The 6,052-nt window shown below is 43.1% G+C and overlaps 1 pseudogene; it reads right to left on the bottom strand.

The window, feature by feature from the left end:
- Nucleotides 1-2,659: 2,659 nt before the first annotated feature.
- On the bottom strand, nucleotides 2,660-3,026 carry LOC102850518 (annotated as a pseudogene).
- Nucleotides 3,027-6,052: the final 3,026 nt, after the last annotated feature.

A 6,052-nucleotide genomic window follows, 5' to 3' on the forward strand; every position in this document is an offset into this window, starting at 1 on the left:
GTGGTCACCACCTATGTGACAGTGGAGAGTCCCTGTGATACTGAACAGGGAGCTCTGGTGGCTTGTTGTTGTTATGTGCCGTCGAGTCGTTTACGACTCATAGCGACCTTATGTACAACAGCCCTAAACTCTGCTCTGTCCTGTGCCAAACGCACCGTCTCTGACACACCCATCACGATTATCCCAGTCACTGAATCAATCCACCTCATAGAGGGCCTTCCCCTCCTGTGCTGTCCCTCCACCCTCCCAAGCATGATGTCCTTGTCCAAGGACCGGTCTCTCCTCACAACATGTCCAAAGTATGTTAGACGGAGCCTCAGAATCCTTGCCTCCAAGGAGCCACCCAGTTTAACCCTTTCCAGGATGAATCTGTTTGTTTTCCTAGCAGTCCATGGTATTCTCAATACTGTTCTCCAGCACCACAGTGCAAAGGCATAAATGCTCCTTCTGTCATCCCTTCTACCCTCCTTAGTCATTGTCCAACTCTCTGATGCATAACAAGTGATTGCAAAGACCATGGCCTGTATCAGACGCACCTTAGTCTCCAAAGAGACACCATTGCTCTTCAGTACTTTGGAAAGGTCCCTAATAGCAGACTTTGCCATGGCAATGCACCTTTTAATTTCCTGGCTACTGGTGCCGAGAGTGTTGACTGTGGAGCCAAGCAAACTGAAGCTGTGAACAATCTCAATCTCTTCACCATCCATCCTGATGCTGCCAATTGGCCCAGTGGTGAGAATCTTTGTCTTCTTGACATTGAGCCTCAATCCATATTGGAGGCTACGGTCCTTGACCCTCTGCAGCAGGCGCTTCAGGTCCTCCTCAGTTTCAGCAAGCAGGGTTGTGTCATCTGCATAATGCAGATTGTTGATAAATCATCCACCAATCTTGACCCCACATTTCTCCTCATAGAGCCCAGCCTCCCGGATAATCTGTTCTGCATACAGGTTGAAAAGGTATGGAGACAGTAAGGAACTGTGCTGGTGATGCAAAGTACATGCTTTGAATCCACCAGCTTCTCTGTTGAAGAAAGATGGGCAATCTCTTCTGTAAACCCACTGGAGGGTCAGCTATGTGTTGGCTCCGATTCCATGATACACAACAACAACAACAACAACAACATGAAACGGATCAGATTTCAGAGGAGCTTCTGGATTAAAATGGCCTTGAGATCTAAAGCAGAGAACAAGAACAACTTGTAATGATGGTAGGAGTTTAGCAATGATAGATGCAAAGTCCTACCTCCACATTTGTGATATGATGTCAGCTATGACTCTGGGTAATCCCTATGAACAATGTATCTGAACCCTGCCCTATTTTGTGCCATCTTCATCACCTCTCATATACTTAAGCCCATTGTTACAGTCCCCGTATCAATTTATTTTGTTGAGGGTCTTCCTACCTTATGCTGACCCTCTCTCCACCTTTCCAAGCATGCTGTCCTTTTCTGCAGTCAGGAACCTCTCCAAATTATCAAGAAACAATGATGTCAGTTTGAAGACTAAAGTGCATCTGATTCAGGCATCCTATCAATCACTTGCTATGCACTGCCAGAAGAATAAACAGTTATGCCTTGGAGAAAGTACAGCCAGAGTGCCCCTTGGAGGCAAGGACAATAAAGCTTTGCCTCACATACTTCAGGTGTGTGGGTAAGAGAGATTATTCTTTGGAGAAAGATATCATGCTTGGAAATATGGAGGATCAGCAAATGAGAAGAAAAACTTCAACCAGATAAAATGACATGGTAACTGCAGCAGTAGGATCAAGTATGTCGGAGATCTTGAGGCTGTGGGTTCAGATGTGTTGATCACAAGTCCATTGTGAGATGTATTCAACTTGAAGGTCTCTAACAACATGATAAAATAATGCAAGTTCACTTTTAAAATATAGGGATAAAATACAATTAAAAGTAATGAAGGAGATAAAATCACTATTAATCCCAACATCTAGAATAAGCACTGCTAATATTTTGTCACATAGATGGTTACTGTTGTTATGTGTCACTGAGTTGCTTGCAACTAATAGCGACCCTATGTATAGCAGCTCTGAACCCTGTTCTATTCTAAGCCAACCTCATTGTCTGACAGACCTACACCGATTACTTCAGTCACGGAGTCAGTTCATCTCATCGAAGGTCCTCTACCTTCCCAAGCATGACGTCCTTCTCCAAAGACTGGTTCCTCCTTGCAACATGACCAAAATATGTCAGACAGACCTTCAGAATCCTACCTCCAAGGAACAAACTGGTTTCACCCTCTCTATGACGAACCTGTTTGTTCTACTAGCAGTACATGGTATATTCAATACTCTTCTCCAGCACCACAGTGCAAAGGCATAAATGCTCCTTCTGTCATCCCTAGTCATTGTCTAGCTTTCTGATGCATAACAAGTAATTGCAAAGACCATGGCCTGGATCAGGCACACCTTAGGCTCCAGAATGACATCATTGCTCTTCAGTAATCTGGAGAGGTTCATGACAGCAGAGTTTTCCCAATGCAAATTATCTTTTGATTTCCTGACTACTAGTACCAAGAGGGTTAATTGTGAAGCCAAGCAAACTTCAGATGTTTAATAAGCAGCTTATATTTTTATTAATGTCCAGTCTCTGACCATGTAATTTTTTTTTCTTCTAATTTTGTGTTTTATTTATGTAAGACATTCAGGCTTTGACTGCATATTTCCACAGTGGGTACAGGCACTCTTCGCTGCTGCTTCTTGGTCTTCAGGTTCTCCTCGTGCTTGTTGAGCCTTTGGCACGTGGCACGTGTTTTCTTGGGCTGCAGATCCAGGGGTTTGTACTTCTTGCCCTTGTAGTATTTTCTGAGGTTCCCCTTCTGAGTCTGGTTAATAACAGTGAGAACACGGGCAACGGATTTTTCGGACAACTCGGAGTTTGGAGAACTTAGAAACCCTCAGCACCTGTCACTTTGGCGACGCAGCTGGGAAAGCTCCACCTTCAGATCATCCAGCTGTGTCAACGGCTCCTCCTCCTCCTCCTTACTGCGAAGGTCCTTGATTTTGGCCATGGCTGACTGATAGAATCCTGCTACCGCCTGATCCAAGGCCAAGAGAAACTGAACACTTAATTCTTTCACTACCTGCAAGTCTGGTGACATTTCTCATCCACTCCAATCTCTACTTCCCATTGAGAGGCTCAGTTCTGAACTAGAGTTTAGACCAGTTCTTCCTTTAATATTTTTTAAATTTTATATGGATTTATTTACAAAGTTCAAATACATTGTTTTTCACACAAGATCCTTCACCTCCCCAACTATCATTTTGGGCAACCCTATGATTAACACAGCACCCCCTAATCCTCATCCCTCTGCTTCCACAAACCACCCCCCCCTTGGATCCTCATACAGTATTTGTCCTTATGAGACTGAATTACTCAGCATAATGCTCTCCAGTCCCTCCCAAGTTAGGTAATAATTTACAAAATCATTGCTCCTGCATGCGGCGTAGTATTTCATTGTATGAATATACCACAACTTCTCAATTGATTCATTTGTGGTTGGGCATCTGTGTTGCTTTCAGGTTCCTGCAATGATGAATAATGCTGCTATGAACATTGGTGTACAAGTCTCCATTTGAACTCAGTTTTCATTTTCTTGGGGTATATTCAAAGCAGTGGAATAGCTGAGTCATGTGGAATTTCTATGTTCAGTTTTTTGAGGAAGTGCCAAACTGCCTTCCAGAATGGTTATATCGTTTTACAATCCCACCAACATCCTCTCCAACATTTCTTACTTGCTGTCCGGTTAAACTTTGTCACTGCTACTGGAGTGAGATGGTACCTCATTGTGGTTTTGCTTTCTGTCTTATTGCCAGTGATCTTGAGCATGTCTTCATGTGTCTGTTGACCCCAAATATCTTCCTCTTTGAAAACTCTTACCGTATCTTTTGCCCATTTTGTAATTGGGTTATCAGTCTTTTTCTTGTGGAGGCCTGGGAGAATTCTATAAACTTTCATTATTAGACTCTTGTCTGAGATGGTATTGCCAAATATTTGTTACCAGTCAGTAGGTTTTCTTAGGCCAGTTCTGACCTCAATGTCAACCCATTTCAGTTGCTGGTTTTCCCATCAATATACTCCTGCTTTGAGAATTGTGTCCTTGTCTTTTTCCCCATGAGACTGAGCTTTGGTGCTCTGCCTGACACCAAATCTCTGTCTTTGCAAGCTCTTATCAAATGTGTCATCCCCACAGTTCTTCCTGCACAAGGAAAATCAAGGGCAACAATCCTGCTTATGAGGTTAGTAAAATGCAGTCCCCACACCAGCTAATAGGCTATCTGACACTGATGGTAGTGGTGGTGGTTTGTGCTGCTGAGTCAAGTACGTTATGAACAATAAACCTGGATCCTGTCATAGCCTGTGCCATCCTCATCATCACTGATACGCTTGAGCCCATTGCTGCAGTCACTGTGTCAATCCATCGCTTTGGGAAGCCTTCCTCTTTCACTGAGCCTCCACCTTTCCAAGCATGAGATCCCTTTCTAAGGAATAAACTTTCCTAGCAACATATCCAAAGTATGAAAGATGAAGCTTCACTATCTTTGCCTCCAAGAAGCACTCTGGCTCTACTTTTTCCAAGACGTCTCTGTTCATTCTCTTCGACGTCCATGGGGTGCTCAGAGCTCTTCCCAACACCACAGCTCAAAGGCACCAGTTCTGCCATCCTTATCAAATGTCCAGCTCTCAGAAGCACAGCAAGTTATTGAAAGAGACACCTGAATCAGGCACACTGTAGTCTTTAGACTCACATCACTGCTCTTTAGTATTTTGGAGAGGTCCTTTATTGTGGATTTGCCGAGTGAAATATATCTCCTGATCTCCTGACTGCTAGTACTAAGGGTGTTGATTGTGGATCCAAGTAAAAGAAAATAATTGACAGTTTTACTTCATTCTCTAGCTATTATGATGTTGCCATTTACCAGAGGTAAGGACCTTTGCGTTTTTGATGTTGAGATGCAATTCATATTGAAAGCTTTAATCTTAGATCTTCTGCAACAAGTGCTTCAGGTTATCCTCACTTTCAGCAAGCAAGGTTGTGTCATCTCCATAAGCAGCTTCTTGAGGCATCTTTTTCTGATCCTGATGCCTCATTTCTCTTCATAGGGTCAAGCTGCATAAATTCTTCTTCAGTATCTAGATTGATAGGTATGGAGAAAGAACACAGATCTGATGCACACCCTTCCTGATTTTAAGCCATGCAGTCAGTGTTTCTTGCTCTGTTTGGACAACAGCTTCTTGGTCATGGTATAGATTTTGAAGGAGTACAATTAAGTGTTTTGGGGTTCTGACTCCTTCTCAAATTTCAAGGATCACCTGCTCTGAGCTTCCAAGCCTCTACCAGTGAGGATATTCTTATAACTTTGAGCTATATCTTCCCTTACCTGCTTCTCAGATTGCATCTTTACCCTGTGCTTATTATCTGAATCCCTGTCCCAATCCAATTGTCAGGTCTAATTCCTTAATGTGGTTCCCCCCCCCCCGGCCCCCGCTACCTTTTCATAGAGCCCCGGTGGTCTAATGAGTAACAAGGTGTTCTGCCAATCCAAATGCAGGCAGTTCAAATTTACTAGCTGCTCCATGGGAAAAAGATGAACCGTTTCCTCTTGTAAAATGCAGACTCTGAAAACTCAATGAAGGGTCAGTTGTGGGTCAGTTCTGACTCAACAGCACATAACAATGAACCTGTTCATATGGGCAGAAGTAACAGGATACTGGAACTGTCATATGTGAGGGTCATATTCTTCTCAAGAATTAGTGGAACAGTGTGAAAAGGAAGGTGCATAAAATTGTGTTTACCTTTGACCTTTGGACCCTGTAAATGAAAATGAAGCCTGCAAAGGCCACAGTCTAACTACTCTTGGTTACAAGCTAATGACTTCTTCTGGGAAGCTTTGAATTCATCTGGCATGTTCATGTGTGAAAAAGCCAGGCTCTTTGGTTACTTACTGCTCACGTTAAACAGTTGACCGAACACTGAGTTTCAGTTTAGAGTGTAGATTAGAGTTCTACTACTGACTATTCTTAAAAACACAGCTG

The sequence above is a fragment of the Elephantulus edwardii genome, unplaced genomic scaffold (genome assembly GCF_000299155.1).
Source record: "Elephantulus edwardii isolate Elephantulus edwardi_28Jun2011 unplaced genomic scaffold, EleEdw1.0 scaffold00022, whole genome shotgun sequence".
NCBI classification, from domain to species: Eukaryota; Metazoa; Chordata; class Mammalia; order Macroscelidea; family Macroscelididae; genus Elephantulus; species Elephantulus edwardii.